The sequence below is a fragment of the Acipenser ruthenus genome, chromosome 9, assembly GCF_902713425.1.
Source record: "Acipenser ruthenus chromosome 9, fAciRut3.2 maternal haplotype, whole genome shotgun sequence".
Lineage (NCBI taxonomy): Eukaryota > Metazoa > Chordata > Actinopteri > Acipenseriformes > Acipenseridae > Acipenser > Acipenser ruthenus.
Window position 1 is genome coordinate 4,355,873 of NC_081197.1, and position 17,753 is coordinate 4,373,625.

Sequence of the window (17,753 nt, forward strand, 5' to 3'; positions counted from 1 at the left end):
AGCATATATTTAGGAGAGAAATGACAATATATTACCATGTATTTAAAATATATTTGTATTGCTTTGACTGCTGCAATATATTATTTTTTCCGTATGGGATTCTGTAATGTGATATTAAGGTGATACTTTGTATTGTGATTTTTTTTAATAACTGTAAGTTGCCCTGGATAAGGGCGTATGCTAATAAATAAATAAATAATAATAATAATTATTTCTTTTCACCACCAACTTTGTTTCTTTCACTTCATCATGTTTTTATTCGGTCTCAGAACGTTCTCCCTCCCTCTCTTTCTCTCTCGCGCTCTCTCCCTCTCTCCCTCCTTCACTCGCTCACAGTGGTTTTGTGTGTCTGTCTCTATGATGTATACTATACTAATAGTAGATGTAGTCTGGGCAGTTGCTCTGATCCATGGTTAGAGAAACAAGGAAACTCATTCAGTCAAACACTCTCAAGTCAGCCCATTTACTCAACACACAACACATCGGAACGAGAGCGTTTGTGTACACCTATTCCCCGACTCCTTCAACTTTATTGTAAGTACAACCGTTATTATTCAAACTGTATCCTTAAAATAAAAGCATCAGCAGTAGCCTACGTTGGTCCATTGCTGTGGACTGTGTTTTAATCGAAACGTCTGCGTTTTTGGTTTGTTTGTTTGCTTGTTTTTTTTTTTTAGTTTTGTTTTTGTAAGTATGTTAGATCAATCAGCCCCGTTTTTATTTGCGGCACCGAGCGGGTTATACAGCTATAAACAAAAAGGTATTGATGCCAATGTTTCAGTTCACAAAGTAACCCTGACATTTTCCCCCTCTGTTAAAGCATGACAGCTGTTCTATAGTGTACAGTATTTTGTTGTACATTTAAAACATTCGGTGCATATGCATAATATGCAGAATTTTGTATTTAAAAAAGCAATAAATAAATAAATAAATAAATAAATAAATAAATAAATTGGAATATGATGCCTTATTGTGGGCCAATTTTTTCTAACATTTTTTTTGATAATATAATTAACTGACTAGCACATGTTATCATCAAATATGCAAATACGACTTCATTAACTGCATCTTTTATAAATATAAAAGCAAATAAAATAATAATAAAAAACTATTACAATGGATGGAAAAATATGCAAACTACATTCAACCCACGTTTGCAATACACTGCAACGAACCTTCGGTAATAAACACAATCGAATAAATATTTGAGGTTTCATCCTGTAACAGCGAGTTTACTTGTAAACTTTGTGTATTGTGTTTAACAGTAAAATGACTCACACTGTCTGCTGTTTTGGATGAGAAAACACATCGATGTGTGGGGTTCTGTTCAACTTCTTTCGTCTTACTGCAAGTCTATGGGGACATTGTTCCTGAGGTGAAATATAGCGGAAACATTATTAAGTATTTTTACCCGTGGAAGAAATTATCGGTATTATTAAAAAAAAAAGAAAAAAACATGATTTTTAAAAAGAATACCTTTAATGTTGTAATTATTGGCCTCTAAGTTGTTGTTTTATGGAAAATATATGTCTATGATTCTATGCAAACATGTGCCTGCTGTACCCCGCATATTGTGTGCCTGCAGATGTGTGATTGCAACTGGCATTTCATCAGACACAATGATTACAAACTAATTCTTGTTCAAAATGTTTGTTCTTGGTGGGTTCACGTAGTGCGTCAGGTGCTGTGAGACTTGATGCCTTAGGGATATTTTTCATCACCCTCCCACCTGTATCCATTCATTCATTAAAGAAGTACAGTCACACAGTTATTTGTCTCCTGTTCTAATTGCAGAACGTGTATTTTCCAGGGACTGAGTAAAAATACTTTGCATTATAACTTAAGAGAGTTACTCACACACACACGTAATGCAATTTCATACGTTTGTACACATTTCTATTAGTTGGAATTTGCCTTTTTAGTCAGGATTTTGTCATTACTATATAATACCTTCAACTTCAGTTTCCCATTTTAATATTGTAATGATCTCAGTTAACACAGGCAGACGCATCACACAGGGGCGAGCCAATACACACACAGGCGGAGAGAGGGCGGGCGCGAACCCGGGACCTCTCGCACTACAGCATAGAGCCGATACCGCTGTACCAAAAAGCCGGCTCCCTTTGCTCCTACCAGCCCTGCTGCTGCCTTCCCCTGCACGCTACACTATTAATATAAATAGATAGATTATTTACAAATGCAATTGCAAATTTTCTAAATGCATGTATTCAAAATCGAAAGTTCTATACGTTTTGAAGAAAAGTTCTTATATTACCATGTGGTGCTCAGGCAAATACATACAATCTAATTATTGCTGTTATAGAAAGTACCTTTGACCTATCCATTTGAGATAATGGTTTATTAGGTTTGTTGGTTTAAGTATATAAAAAAATAAAAAATATATATTATAATATATATATATATATATATATATATATATATATATATATATATATATATATATATATATATATATATATATACAAGGTAGAGAAAAACAATCAGGGAAGCACACTTACAAGTAGAAAATCGTTTCCAGGGCACAAATTATCCAAGTCCCTAGGAATTAGGAGTATATTTTATATATAAAGGGGTCTGTTGAATATTAAGGTATCGAATTAGGTGGAAAATTCTCCAGAAATGAAAAGCAGAGAATGTCTAGCTGCAATTTTTCATCATGCTGCGTTTCTTAATCTAACTGGACTTTCAACCACTTCAAACGGAGAAGGCCTCAGGTGTTTTCTAAGTTGTCGCATGTGCACAGTAAGTGTTACTAGAACCCAGCTCTGCCTGAATTACACATGCATTAGAGTTATTAAATGCAATTCTCTGCCTAATAGTACAATTAGGAAAAGAGATTGTTATTATGAATTGTTTATAGACAGACAGTATGAGCGCTCCATTGTCTCCCACCTTAAGGCATTACAGAGGACCTTTTACGATTTTCCCTGCTGACAATTTTGGTTGATATGTGAAGCTGGGTACTTTGCAGACAGGCTTAAAAAGAGAGTCCATTCTGTGAATGGACATGCAGACTGGACTGCTCCCTCGCCTCTCAAGAGGAACCTTGCATTGCCATTGCCAGTGGTGTACCCTTGTAACAGGCTGCGTTGAGCGAAGCACTGCCGTCACAGATTCGGTAACAGATTCCCTTCAGGAACTGTCTCATTGGTACAGTGGTTAAAGGAATACCTGATACCTTCTGAATTGACCTAACCTTTCATGTGTGGGATGCACCAGTAATTCCCCTTCCATGAAACAGTGAGTTTGTTGGTGATTTTCCATTGCAAATCTAATAAAGGCACTGTCTCTAATTCCTCTGTATTTACATAGTAGTTACTTAGTAAATACCTGTGTACTTACACACAATTACAATGTTATTATGCATAGTTACTATGTACTTAATGTGTACATCTTTTTGCATGCTATAACCCTAACTCTATTACTAACCCTAACTCTAAACCTAACCCTTTTCTGATACAATTGTGTACTTACATATACACTGTGCAAAAAGATTTACACATTAAGAACATTTGTGCTGCCAGAATCTATGGGCTATATTATGCAATATCAAGCCCTGAAGGTTTTCACTTCCAGCTTTGAATATTGAAGTATGTGTTGTTTAGTTTTAAGCATGGGTTTCACTGACCCTAACTCACTATGGATGTCTCCAAGGTCAATGCTACCCAGCCTATGTTAACATTGAAGTTGCTGCTAAAGGATATTCTAACAGCACACCTGATTAGTTTTCCTACTGCTGCCGATTCTGCTTTTGCCAATTATCTTTCAATGCATTGTAACCACAGGACCTTAATGCAATTTCCAAACCTACTGTATTAGACCAGAAATTGCTTCTAACACATCTTTTAAACTATTTCCTTCCAGCTGAGATATTCATTATGATAATGGGCAGCATAGCACTACCTTTTACTTCTCATTCATGGTTTAGTCCATTACCAGTTCCTTCCTTTGTATTTTTTTTGGTCATAGCCTGACAATAGTTAAATTAACCCTAATATGGGATGTTCTGAGTAATCTTAGTTTTGTGAATGTTGCTAACTGCTGAACAATCACTTCATTGACATGCTGTCAGTGGTCAACCCAATTCTGGTAAATTTGGCGACATCTGTCAGTATTTTCACATGTAATGTTAACAAGAACAATTTCACGCTTATCGACGATTGAAACACGGGTAAAATGTTGACATCTGCCTCTCTGGATATCTCTGCTAAATCAGCCTGTTTGTGAGAGACTAAATGGTAAAAGAGTATAGCGAAAAAAAATATGTGCTTTGAACACAGAGAACCGACGGAGGGCTAAGGATAATATATGACTTCCTGTGGATGGAAATATATTTGCAATCTTCAAAGTGTAAGCATGATGGCGTTATTTATCAACCACTTGCTCCTGACATTATTCTGAGAACCTGCCTTGTGTAAGGGTCATGAGAAAGCTGTAGGGCAGGGGACCAGACCCGGTCCTCAGGGATTAGTAACAGTCCAGGTCTTTGTGTCAACCAGACCATACATTTTTAAAATTGGTAAAGTCTGTCAAAAGCATCCGAAGCTGTGAGCATGTGTTTTATGTACATTGGGAAGCAGTGTACAGCTATGGCCAAACGTTTTGCATCACCTAGAATTTTTGGACTGATACATAATTGAAAAAAAAACTATATGAACATTTTGATCTTTTATTTAACATCATGTAATCAAAGAAAATCACAAAAGTCTAATTCAATATGTTAACATTCAGCAGGTTTAATCCGACTTTATGAAGCAAAATGTGTTAATTCTATAGGTTGATGCAAAACCTCTGGCCATAGCTGTACATATAAAACAAAACATACTTACAGAAACAGAATGTCTGTTATTCTTAAAGATTAAGTGAACTTTAACCTTTAACTTCAGTGTTATTTATGGCATTGTTTTTTCTTTAAAGAGAAAAACACCTCCTTAGTGTCAAAAAACAAGACATAAAACAACAACAGAATGCCTAATTTGCAGGCTTGTTTATTTCAAGTTTTGTAACTTAAATGGTTGTTTCCATTCTTTCAGAGTTTTTTTCTTACTGTTCATTGACACATTGATTAAGTGGCTTTGTGAATTTTCTTCTCCTGTCCTTTAAAAGCTGCATCTTTTGCCAGTTTTTCTATATTATATAGCGCTTTATCCACGTAGTGTTTTTATGAATAAAATATCCAGTTTAATACTCATAAAGCATTCCTCCAAAAGCCCTCTTGATAGAAAACGAGAGACTGTTGCTCAGGTTCCCATTCTACCCTATAGTAACTTGATGTTTTGCCTTCAAATGTAGCCCTATTATGAGTAGGTGGTGTATCGCAAAGGCTTGTTAGAATGGCGGTGAGGCTGGGCGTAACCACATTCAAAATATCACCAAAAGAACACTGACCCTTAAAAGCTTTGGTGAGGGTGATCAGAAACCGAAGCCAGGTTGCCTTGACCTGCATGAACAAAGCAGATCTCGCTCCTTGTTCTGGGAAATCCAATCTGACTTGTGAAAACAGTAACTGATTGGGAAATTTGAAAACCTTCTGAAAATAATTATAAACCAATAAAAATCACATACCAATGCCCACTGTACGGTGCCAGTATTTATTTTTTTCATTAATATCACATCTTTCGAATTTTCTCTTGGCTTCACTACTGACATATTATGAAATTTGATGCCGGTCAGTTTTGGTGCTTGTCAACAAACTGTTTGAGAGCATGCTCTGTGCTGAATATATTCCTTCTCACATTATACCAATATGAAAAGGCTAATTTGGAGGAAATGTTTGTATATTTTAGCTGAGGGAAACTGTGCCAATTGTGATGTCAGACCAGCTGTATTGTTCGTTTCCAGTAGGCCCAGGTTTAAGGATCCATATTTGCTTTAAGTATATAATGCGTACAGATGCAACCTTCTACAGTAACTAGTAGTCATTAGAAAGCAGTACGCTGTGGGAGCCAATTAAAACACCACTCATACACCTGTCATGACCTTAAACTTACCTGCTCAAGCTCAGAGCGGACAGTAAGCCAACATATGAGTTGGAGTGGATATGAGCTTGTATTGACTGCTGTGTAATGCTGGCAACACAGGCTATTAAAAAACAAGGACTGAATGAAGAGTGGGATGGAAGGACACTCGAAACCCTACAAGGGCTGCATTAAGTGGAGGCCCCCTGATGCCTAATTCAAACCTTCTGCCAGGGCAGTGTGTATAGCTGTGCTGTGGGTGCCTGTTTGGGGAAAGGGCTTGATTGGCCCACTTCAGAAAGTTGTTTTTTTGTTCGCCGGCTGCAGCTTTTTAGCCCCAAGACTGCAAATTAAACCATCCCGTAAATCTTCCATTATAGGTAGTAAAAACTAATTTTAGATTTCCTGCTAGCTCCAGTGTCTCGGCTGATTGCTACCACTTGCACGGGGGCCCCACTGTTTAAAAGGGCAGTGGGCTTTATTGCAGCTCTGCCTGTCAAATAATAATGCGGTAACATCCATATTTACAAGCCACACCCTCCCCTAAATGGGTTTTAGGGCTTATCCCTGATGGACAAATTGTCAAGCTGTTTACTGGCAGGTTGCACTTTCACTTCACCTAACCCAAAGGAAGTACAGATGCCTCTGCTTACTTAAGCATCACCACTCTATCAGCAGTGCTTATTGTTCTTTTTCACTCGCTTTCAGCACCAAAGTAACAAAATCAACCGTATAGATTATATATAACGCAAACAACGTGGTCTGTTTCAGTCCACAATGGCTCAAGCTGTCATGAATAAAGCAGTTTATCTTGTTAGAATGAGGACGCTTATCTAGTAACATTGAAGACTGACGATAGTGATTGTGCTGGGGTTAGACCAGCACTGTTTATGTCTCTGGTCATTATTCTGTAAACTGTATAATGTTGTGGACGTCTATGATATGCATAAGCAAAAAGTCCTGCGTTTGGAAGGTGAACCTGTGACTCTCTCAATTAGACTACCAATGAAACCACTAACAACTCATTTAAAACATACAGAGAAAATCCAAAAGGAATAAAGCCATCATGGTAAGCTTAGCCACTGTTTTTATGATCTCAATTTTTGGACTATTTCATTGCATGCCTGTCTGATATATCCATGTGTTTGTTTGGTATCATTCCCTGATGTTGTTTCTGCTTTCATCATTATCTGCCATGCTTACTAACTATTACAGCACAAGAAAAAAAAAAAAAAAGAGGAAGTGACCTGGGGAAGCATATTAGCGTTGCACACAGTACTTCACTGTCACTATGGGGTTCGGTGCACAGCGCAACTGTAATATACTTCCCCATCTTGGTTCCTCAAAATCAGTCTTGTGCATCTGAACAACAATCATTGCTGAAATAGTAATTACTATAATTGTTGCACTGTTTCAAAGTTAGGTATTGACAACCTAACTTTGAAATACAAAATATTGACAACTGAACATTTGAAATACAAAAGTAAAGCTGATTTAATGTTTTTTGATAGAAGTTATTTACTCAAAACCCAAGACTGGAAAATGAGGGATAAGTGGGATGAGCAAAGGTTTTTATTTTTTTTTGTTTTTTTTTACTAATAAACTAAAAGTCCACTCATAGAGGCCTTCACTGAATGCCCTTCACGTGATAAAGAGCAGCCTGTTCTGTGTTTTAAAGGAGGTTTTGGATTAGCACTGTATTTCATGTTTCTTTTCAATATACTTTTTTATACCTCTTTGCTATTTTGGTGGACACACCAAAACATGTTTGGCTTATTTAGGCGGTGGAGGGGTTGGTAATCTTATCTTTCTGGACATTTTAGTGTTTAAAGAATGTATCTGTATTTAATTAGATACAATATGGAACATCAAGGAAGTCAACTATCATAGCAGAGTAATAGATCATTCCAAAGAAAAATGCACAGATTATACAAACTTCAGAATGTGGTCTGCAGGAAATTTAGGCTTATGGAAAATGATTGGCTGTTACATCACAGAGTACCTCAGAATTAACGTTACTACTTCTCTGGAGTAAATGGAAATATATATTTTAACGCTATACAGACCATTAGAAACAGCTTATACTACAGTATATTTAAAAATAAATACGCGTAAGTGTAAAAAGAGTGCGTATTTTGTCGCCAAAAATCTACAGGCCAGAAAAATACGTCTGGGAAAACAAGACAATTTTCATCTTTTCTCCTGAGTTAGCAATTTTCTTTTTGAAATGTGAAGAACTCATTTGAAAGAGTTTTGGATCTATTTAAAAAAAAAAAATCGGTATAAGTGGGTGGTGTGGATGTGTTGAGCTCACGATTACTAGCAGTGAATTACTAAGAAATAATCCACAGAAATGGGCTTCACCCCCGCTATCAGAAGGGGCGTCATGCATCCTGTTAACAGCAAGCGACTCTGAGGTGGAACAAGAACTCGTCCCATCTGAAAGCAATCATCAATGCGCAGCACTGGGGACCTCACATATGGAATACTTTTAGAAGCCGTCTTCAGTTGCTGATATATTTTTAAAGCAGGTTTCTCTGGCTGGCCTGAGAAGAGATGTTAAAAGTTACACACATTTGCTCTATCTTTGGTAAGAACAAATTCAATTCCAGCCCCGTGGGAGAGCTGCCAGCAACTATTACGAAAGAACGATTTACTGGGCTGCCGCTAAAAAATGTAAAAGCGCCGTGTAAAGTTCCGTGGCCAGGTTTGCTTGGTTTCTGCTCCAGCGGAAAAGGGTTTTGTTTTGTATTTCGAGCTTCATATGAGGACTGTAGGCAAACAATAGTGACAAGCTTTTCAATGCATTCACAGAAAACAAAAATATTAAAACAATGAAAAGATTGTCACGTCCTAGGCTGTCCCTGATAAGCTTCACATGAAAGGTAAAAAAAAAAAAAAGTTTATTGGAGTATTGCCAAATTCAATCCGAAATGCCTAAATGAGTCTAGGAGTGTATGACAAAAGCTTATTGCAGATTGCTGCAAAATCAAGACAGTTATCGCACTGCATTCACCATGTCGAGTGTGACAGACAGGCGGACGGACAGACACGCTCAGCATGGAAGGGTCCCCATTCTTTGAACGAGGACCCTAAAAAAAGCAAGTGCAGTACAGCACTATACCGTATATTTCCTTGAAATGAGTCACCTCCTGCCCTTAAAAGGGGCCAGTGACATACTGGATACTGGCCCACCATGAGGCTTCTCATGTACCAGATTGTTATTCTGGTTACAAAAACAGAAACAGTACATACCAGAGAAGATGTGGGCACTTCACGTTCAGAAGCTTCCAACTGATTTTTTTTTGTTTCGCAATGAAGCATGATTTAGGTTTTGCAATGATGCATGACTTTCAGAACAACTTCATTAGGGTGAAATTGAACCGGCTTGTTTGAGCTTATTCTTCTTGTCAAGAAAGTTCAAGTTCTGTATCATGCCATAGCAATTGTTCCTTGTTCACACATGCACAGGAGATCATTATATAGATCACACTTTTTTATATATTTTTTTATTTCCTGGGCCACAACTATTTTGTATAGCATTCTCTTCCATAACTAGCATTTAGCTACAGTAGCATTTTGTTCCATAACTATTAAAAACTCAGTAGTGCTAAATTTAGAAATACTAAAAGAAACCTGAAAGTTTGTTTTTTTGTCATCAGTTTTTTTGTAATATTTCTAGCCTTGCATGCTCTGTATTTTGGGGTCCTGTGAGATATATAAGGGCTACTTTGTAGTCAAAAAATGTTAAACACAGTCCTATTTACTGCGGAATACTGCTTTATGATTGCTATTAGTTCATATACTGATCATTTTCAGTTTCCTTTTAAATAAAATATTACTATGGCACAATTTGGCTTCAAAACAAAATAAAATTCAGATTCCTCTATGTAACTACTGAGATCAAGTTTTACGTCCTGCTTCATTGTTTCCCCAGATAGAAATTAATTTTCCAGACTTTTTACCCTTTAACAGCTCCAGTAGTCCTTTGAAAACTTTTTGTGTCTTCTTGTGGCACTTACTGTTAGATTGCAAAAGGGGAATTATATTGTTCTCTCGTGAATAAATAATCTTCAAATAACTAGCTTACTGAGTAACCTGAACTATCTTTGGACATTGCTGTTCATGCAGTAATTAGTTGAATAAATCTTTTGACTTGGCTATTAAATGTAGGACATCTGGCAGTTTGATTCGAGATTATATTAGTGTTGAATAATACAGAGTAATTTATACAGCATTTGTACCACCAGTGCTCCTTAACTTCTGTGCTGAAAAATGTATCAGATAATAAAAAAAGAAGAGAGCCACGTCACAAAACATTTTAGTCACTCTCGGGCTTCTTTCTGAATTAGTCTTTTTGTTTTGTGTAAACTTGCTACTTGTGCGTCTTTGGTACAAACCCACCGTGTGATAAACACAACAAAACCGTACTTTGATATGTTATATTGTCAACTAATCTGAGATGATGAAAAATGTAGCATTTTCATTTTCCAGGTCAGACACCCGACAAGCAAATATTAAGAAAGTGGGAGTAAATAATGTATAGTTTCTATTCTGTGTTACTTGCGAGTTCTGGGTGCTGTCACGATAGCAGTCACTAGTTAGAAAAAATGAGCTGGTAGCCAATTAAAGTCCCAGTGTAACCCACTGGCTCAATGCTGCTTTTTTCTGCATCAAAGAAATTTGTTATTTAAAAAAAAAAAAAAAAACATCACGGCAGAATGAAAATAAGGCAGTGCACTGTTTAAATTTAACCTCCTTGAAAAGCGTATAATTTACCAAGCCCAGCCAAAAATACCCCAGATAGGTGGAGTTTTGTTAGAAAAACAAGACTGCTGTAGGTTTCTGAAACCCCCTTTTAAAAAGGACTGCATTTACACACAAAAATCAACCCTGTTGTTCAGAGGACTGGAAAACCTACCTTGTGGCACACACTAAACCCCAAATACTTAGTATATTTCATAGATTTTGACAAGACCAAAACCTTTTAATATAAGGTTTATATAAGACCAAGTTAAGCAGAGAAATGTTTCAGCCGGTGGCTGTTGCCTTGTACAGGACATGTTTGTCTACTTAAAACTTAAAAAGAAACTCACATTGGGGTGACGCTGTCTGTTTACCTTTTTCATGCATTTCTAATAATGCATGTCAATCCTGCAGATAAGAGCCGAGTGCAAGATAGGATATTTTCAAATGATGTCATTCATGTTTTTGAACAAACAATTGCAGGAAACCGGTTGAACCCAGCACAGCTACAAACAGGAGGTCCGTCTTAATATTTCTGACTGTTCCACAATTACAAGTATAACATGTTTTCAAGGTACTGTAGTGCTTTCAAAGCACTTCTGTTGCCAGCTGTGTGCTTCCCTCTGCTTAGGGTCACAGCATCTGCATTTATTTCAAAGAAGTTACTTTAACATGTGTATGTATATATATATATAAAAACACAGGATCAAATCAGTAATATTTATTGAATTTAGAAAGCCCCTTTCATGAGATCTGTACAACAGTAACAATAAAACAGACCCAGCAAAACAAAAATAAAATCAAAACCAATACAATTAAAAAATAAATAAATAAAAAGCTTCAGTATAAAAGTACATCTTCAGGTGAGATTTAAAAACATCAAGAGAAGGAGCCTCCCTTACAGTGAGTGCCAGTGTGAAGAAACAGCAATGGCAAGGAATGAAAAAAAAAGTAAAAAATAAATTTATTTATTTATTTATTTATTTCAGGAATAAACAAAACATCGTTTAACTTGACCTGCTACTCGGCATCCTTTGTTTTGTAGTTAATTCACTGGGGTAAAGGAAGTCCTACACAACGTATTCTTTACTCCTGGGATATTTTTCAATTTTAACGTGTTACATATGGTAACGTCTTGCTGTAAAACAAAGGCACACACACAGGGGCCACGCCCACCTGTTCCTGCTGCTATACTGTCTCTACCTGCATTCTGAGCAATATAATGGCTTTTATAACTTTTTGAAAACGAATGAATATCTGAACGAATATTTAAATTATGAGCGAATATCCGGACATGAAAATCCTGTGTTCGTCACAGCACTAATAATATCTATATAATCTTGAAGGCATTCTTGCACAGCAAAGCTTTTTCCAAAAAGAGGTGCCGACCATAAGGCACTTTATATATTAATGTCTCTGCAGAGTTAATAAATAGTTAACAGCAATGACATATAAACCATGTACACTTTGCTCGATGATGCGCGTAGATAAAGGTGTTTTGGATAAAGGTGCCTGCTAAATAATTAAATAATAATAATAATAATAATAATAATAATAATAATAATAATAATAATAATAATAATGCAGAGTTTAAAAAAAAAAATAGTTCAAATACCAAATAGTAATTTATATACCATATTTCTGTTGTTCTTTTTTGTAAACTCAGCGAAGAATGCAGCAAAATTCTCTGGATTATTTTCTGCCAATATTGACAGTTTCTAAAATATGCAAATCATGCATTCTTTGGTAAAAAATGGCTTTTTATTTAAAGAACAAAGGCAGATTTTTCTGGAACTAACAGCAGTTGTAAATGTATTTAACTTGTAAGACACTACTTAGTTGCAGGAAGGGCCAGTTTAGTGGTAGAGTATGTGCTAGTTTCATATACACCATTATAATATACACCATTATATTCCTTTCTATAATGGAGCAAATTAATTGTAAGGCTGTAAATGTTTAAACGGGTAATGAAATAAAAATCCTAAATGGCACAGTATTTTACGAATTGTTTAAATTCGATTTTGACACTGTACAGTATGTGGGAATGCAGGTCAAATTGGAAATAATAACAGAAGTAGAATACAAATATGACTATAGAAACTTAATGAAGTCTGCCTTTTATTAAAAATGCCCATGGCAGTTTAAACGAATCAACGAATGTTATACAAAACTTACTTTCACAGTCTTGTTTTTCTTGGATTCCACAAACCTGTGCACGTTCAGTTGCTGCAGTCCTGTCGGGTCTTGTATTTCCAGCTGTAACAATACTATACAAATACAATGAGGCATAGTTTCCATAAGCAGTGCAGGGTTTTATTTCGAATGAGGTTCATGGAGCTGACATGGTGCTCCTCTTACATGTTGTCTTGTGGACTGTGGCTGTGCTTGTGTACACTAATGATTACTGATGGCACGCCAGGTTTATTCACTGAATGCATTTCTGCAGTGGATTGGACAGTGCTAATTCTTCCTTATGGTGGAAAACGCTGCACAGTCTGCTCATATCCAATGGCTTTTTAACCTCTAAGTGAAATAGACCACAGAACCCATGAATACCACAGGCATGAACTGGTTTTGAATGTTATGCATTAGGAGCTGGATTTTACATGATACAGGCCTACTGCATCAACCCAACAGTATTATTATTATTATTATTATTATTATTATTATTATTATTATTATTATTATTACAGCTGACATTTGTTACTGATTTCCTTTGTGTCCCAAAACAGTCACTGTATCTTTTAATCTTCAACAGCAATATTCATCGATCCTGAAACAATTTTTTCTTGAAGTAGAACAATATTTATCGAAATTAAATAATGCAGCTTATGGGTTACCTGTAAGGGAGTTGGGATCTCTTTATTGGTTTCATTATTTTCTAAACAAAAGAAACCTGAAGTTCGATCTAAGGACCGTATTTTCAAAGTGTTTCCTCCATTTTAAATGTATTTGAAAGGAGAAAGAATCATACCAATGTTACAAAACAAACAAGCAAAACACTTTGAGAGTGCTTAAGAGAACTTGAAATAACTTTGTAATAAGTAAGAGAAAAGCAATAGGCAAGTGTATGTTAATAAACTATAATAATAAAGTAACAATTTGAATTTAAGTTTGATGAATTATCAGGTTTCAATACAGTACTGTATCAGTTGTGAAGGAATCACTAGCAGTGCCAAAAAGGTGTTCTTATAAGCAAAGTTCTTGTTCCTTTACAATGGGAAAAATCTGTTTCACCACAAGGGTGTTCTGTTAGGCGAAGTGTTCTCTTAGGAGATGTTCCTATACTCTAACACTAACCCTAACCCTAACCCTTTTCTGATACAATTGTGTCGTGAAAAAAAGATGTACACATTAAGTACATTGTAACTATGCATAATAACATTGTAATTATGTGTAAGTACACATGTATTTACTAAGTAACTATTATGTAAATACACAGTAATTAGAGACACTTAATGTAAAGTGTTGCCAGTAGAATTTGGCAAAACCTCCTTTTGGTTTATCGCAGCTTCTGCTTAATAAAGGTTTATCAGCAGCCTCCTCATGCTGATCCAGCAGTGTTCAGATTCTGGATTCAGACCTGGAGACAGTCTGGGCTGTGGACCAAGAACATTCATTAAAGTATGCAACTCAGGGGTGTAATAATGCAGTTCACAGTGCACCAGTACTCATGTGCACCACGGTAAGGGTTGCCTACTTGCAGTCTGGCATTCTTCTAGCTTTGCATGCCCTTGCTAAGAGTAATACCGGCGAGGACCAGAGAGTCCTTAAAGAGCAATACAAAGAAAAACTAAAAAATTGCAACGAAAGTTTTAACTGGGCTACACACCTCTTCAGTATTAAACAGGTCATGTGCTTAAACCCTGACACAACAAGTATTTTCCCACTCATTCAGGGTGTTGCCCTTTTAAAAATGACCTGAGCACTCTGTATTTAGAAACCGCCATCTCCCAGCTCAATATTCTCCTGTGATGTCACCCTGCTGCTTTTCAGCCAGGGGCCTGTTTTTCTTTGGAAAGTTTTATTTCGGTAAAGAATACAAGGGATAATTATAACCCTTTGGCCGAGATTACAAGCCAGTCACTCCAGCGCCCCACGTATGTGCCTCCTTGAGCCTGTCAGTCAGTGCACACCTCCTCCAGCAGCTTCACAGACAAGCTGTTTAAAAAACAAGCGGCTCATGTACTGAGCATTTCAAAAAAAGGCTGAGTGTGGAAATTGAAGGTACTGCTTCTTGTCGAGCACTGAAGCCTGAATTCAACACATTGAGTAAGGAAAAATGAAAATCTGGTAACGCTCTGCATTAAGTGGCAGGGATCAAGTGGCATGAGGTAACATTCCACTTGAATTCCGATGAATTGTCCACAAATTCACCAAAAGTCCACACATCACCTCTTTAAAGCCATGTTAAAGGTTTTCAGCAGGAACAATCTTGCGTTAAATAACCACCTTTATTATTATAGAAAATCTTACAGATTTCCAAAAACACTGAACACAAACAATGGTTGAAGAAAAATAAAAAGTAGAGTGAAAAATAGTTGGAGCACTGCCTCTTCCTTTGGAGCATTACGGTGCCGCCTGCTAAAAAACAAACAACAAAATAAGAAATCTATGTGACGTGTTCAACCCAATGAACAAAAAATATTAAGATAGATGTGGTTTTAGACGATTGCTGTCTGGGACGCTTTCCTCCCGAATCCTGGACTGGTCTACAGTTGGAGAGTCGAATCCATAATGCGAAGGTAAGGGACAACATCGATACGACCGGTTGGGGTACGTAACTAAATGAATGATAATTCGAAGCACGGTAGGACTGCATTTGTGAAGTAGGTTTATATACCTAAGAGGCTGATGGGAACTTGCCGGTAATTGGCTTGTAGTTTGACCAATGAATACATTGCACTGTACTAGGAACTGTATTACTGATAATATAGATTTCCTGCCTGAAAACCTTGCAAGCTTTATATTACCTTTGTGTGTGACACTATTTTCCAGCTTGCAAACTGCTTTTATAAGGATGCTGCGTCAGCATGTACTGACGAATGTTGAATTAAACATGACACAAACCTACGGAAGTGTGGGGCACAACCACACTTTGATCACCACAGCACAGTGGCATTGAGCGCATTTACACACGTTTACAGTTTGCAAGACAATTCTACGTAGAAAATACGGAGCTCATTTACATTTATTGAGAAGACGTAGTATTTTATGTAGTCTGATTGGTCCAAATCAATACGTGTACTAAATATTTAAAATGCGTACTAAATAACTCGTTTTTAACCCGGATGGTCTTCCACACCGCATAACTGCTACTGTACTGTACCTGTGTTTCATTATTAAAAAAAAATATATATATATATACAGTATATACATTTTAGAATAAATTAATAGACTACCTTGTTTTATAATTTTTTTCTCCCACAAACTGTTAAGCACTTGTTTCAAATCGAGTGCTGTGTGTATTTCTTGGGCTCGGGTGGGCTGTTCTGTGGTGAAGTTGGAGGTTGATTTCACTCAGTGACATAACCAACACTCTTCAGAACTCCTACATTTACTATTAACATTCTATTCTGATGCATTTATTCCAGTTTGTTTTTGTTTTTGTTTTTGGTCTCTAGGCCATCCTTGCAAATTTTATAGGAAGGTTTAAAAAAAACCCCAAAGAAAACCCACAATAAAACTCATGTCTGTTACGCTAAGACAACTAAGCAAGGAATATACTGTGTTGTATATTATGGGTATTTTGTGACGTAACTGAAATCCACTGATGTTAATTACACTCTTTGGAAATGTTTATAAAGTAGAATCTGTTTTATAAAGTATTTTTCTATTGATGCACAGTACTATACATTCGTATATTCTGCGTGGGTATTCATTTCTGAATTACCTTTACTAGGAATACGTGCTTTAAGGCACGTTGTAATGCTATGCTTGAGATCCTCAAAACCTCCTGGTCCTTCAATAAGTTGCAATAATAAACAACCTGTGTATGTGGTGTGTCCTTGCACACTGTCATTAACATGCTTTTATAAGTAATTATCCTGTATTCCTCTAAGCTGTATGCTAGGGGAAGTTTCCTTCTATTTTAACTCGTGTCTGTGTGATGATGGCTGCCAGATGTTAACTCCGGCACACATTCTAAGATATGTTTATCCCAAGAGTTGACTGGTTAACACTAATGATTAAATATTATTGCTTAATTCAAATTACATGCACAACTACAATCAGATGTGGCTGATAGGGTCATTTATATCCAAAGAATAAAGGCTAGAGAGAGTAAAATAAATAAATGTTTCCCATTTTAAATTATGCATACATGTCCAGAAGTCTACTTCAGTCATCCATTCAAGACTTTCCAGAGAGGTCATCAGGGACCTTTGACCTTTAACACTGCAGCCTACCCACAGGGCAACACTAGCCATTAAATAGCTAGTTATGTTGACAAAATGTACAAAACTGCCATACATATGTCCTACCTCAGTTTTTAATTATATATATATATATATATATATATATATATATATATATATATATATATATATATATATATATATATATATATATATATATATATACATACATATATATACTGTATGTATATATATATATATATATATATATATATATATATATATATATATATATATATATATATATATAATTTAGTGAGGTGCTGAAATTGCAGCAGTGCAGGCTGAAGACCACTCTATTCATCAACAAGGCAGAAAGCTTCACAAAGCTTCATTGTACTGCCCTGGAGGGATCACCTTTATAAGGTTAAGGGACCTGTTTAGTCTCCAGGCCATGAGAACGAAAAAGGATTAGAGGAGACCTCATTGAAGTTTATAAAATCGTATAAGGATCTGACTAAGTTAACTCAAGCCAATGCTGTACAATGCTTCCTCTTCATTTTGCTATCTGACTTACACATCATTGTGGGCTGCTGTCCATCGACGGATAAGTCGAAACCAACAAATGAATTCAACTTAACCAGATTTTAACCCAGACCTTCAGAGATGACAT

At 36.3% G+C, this 17,753-nt stretch overlaps 1 protein-coding gene across 9 annotated transcripts in view; it reads left to right on the forward strand.

Moving 5' to 3' along the window:
• Positions 1–330: 330 nt before the first annotated feature.
• LOC117407248 (transcriptional regulator Erg) overlaps positions 331–17,753 on the forward strand; it is a 70,834-nt gene continuing 53,411 nt past the window's right edge. For 5 of the 9 annotated variants that reach the window (XM_059030849.1, XM_059030852.1, XM_059030859.1 and 2 more), the window contains exon 1: positions 333–534. The gene's annotated coding sequence lies outside the window, so the exon portion shown is untranslated. Of the gene's footprint in view, positions 535–17,753 lie in introns of all 9 variants that reach the window. The other 4 variants (XM_059030851.1, XM_059030856.1, XM_059030855.1 and 1 more) reach the window with 3 other exon arrangements.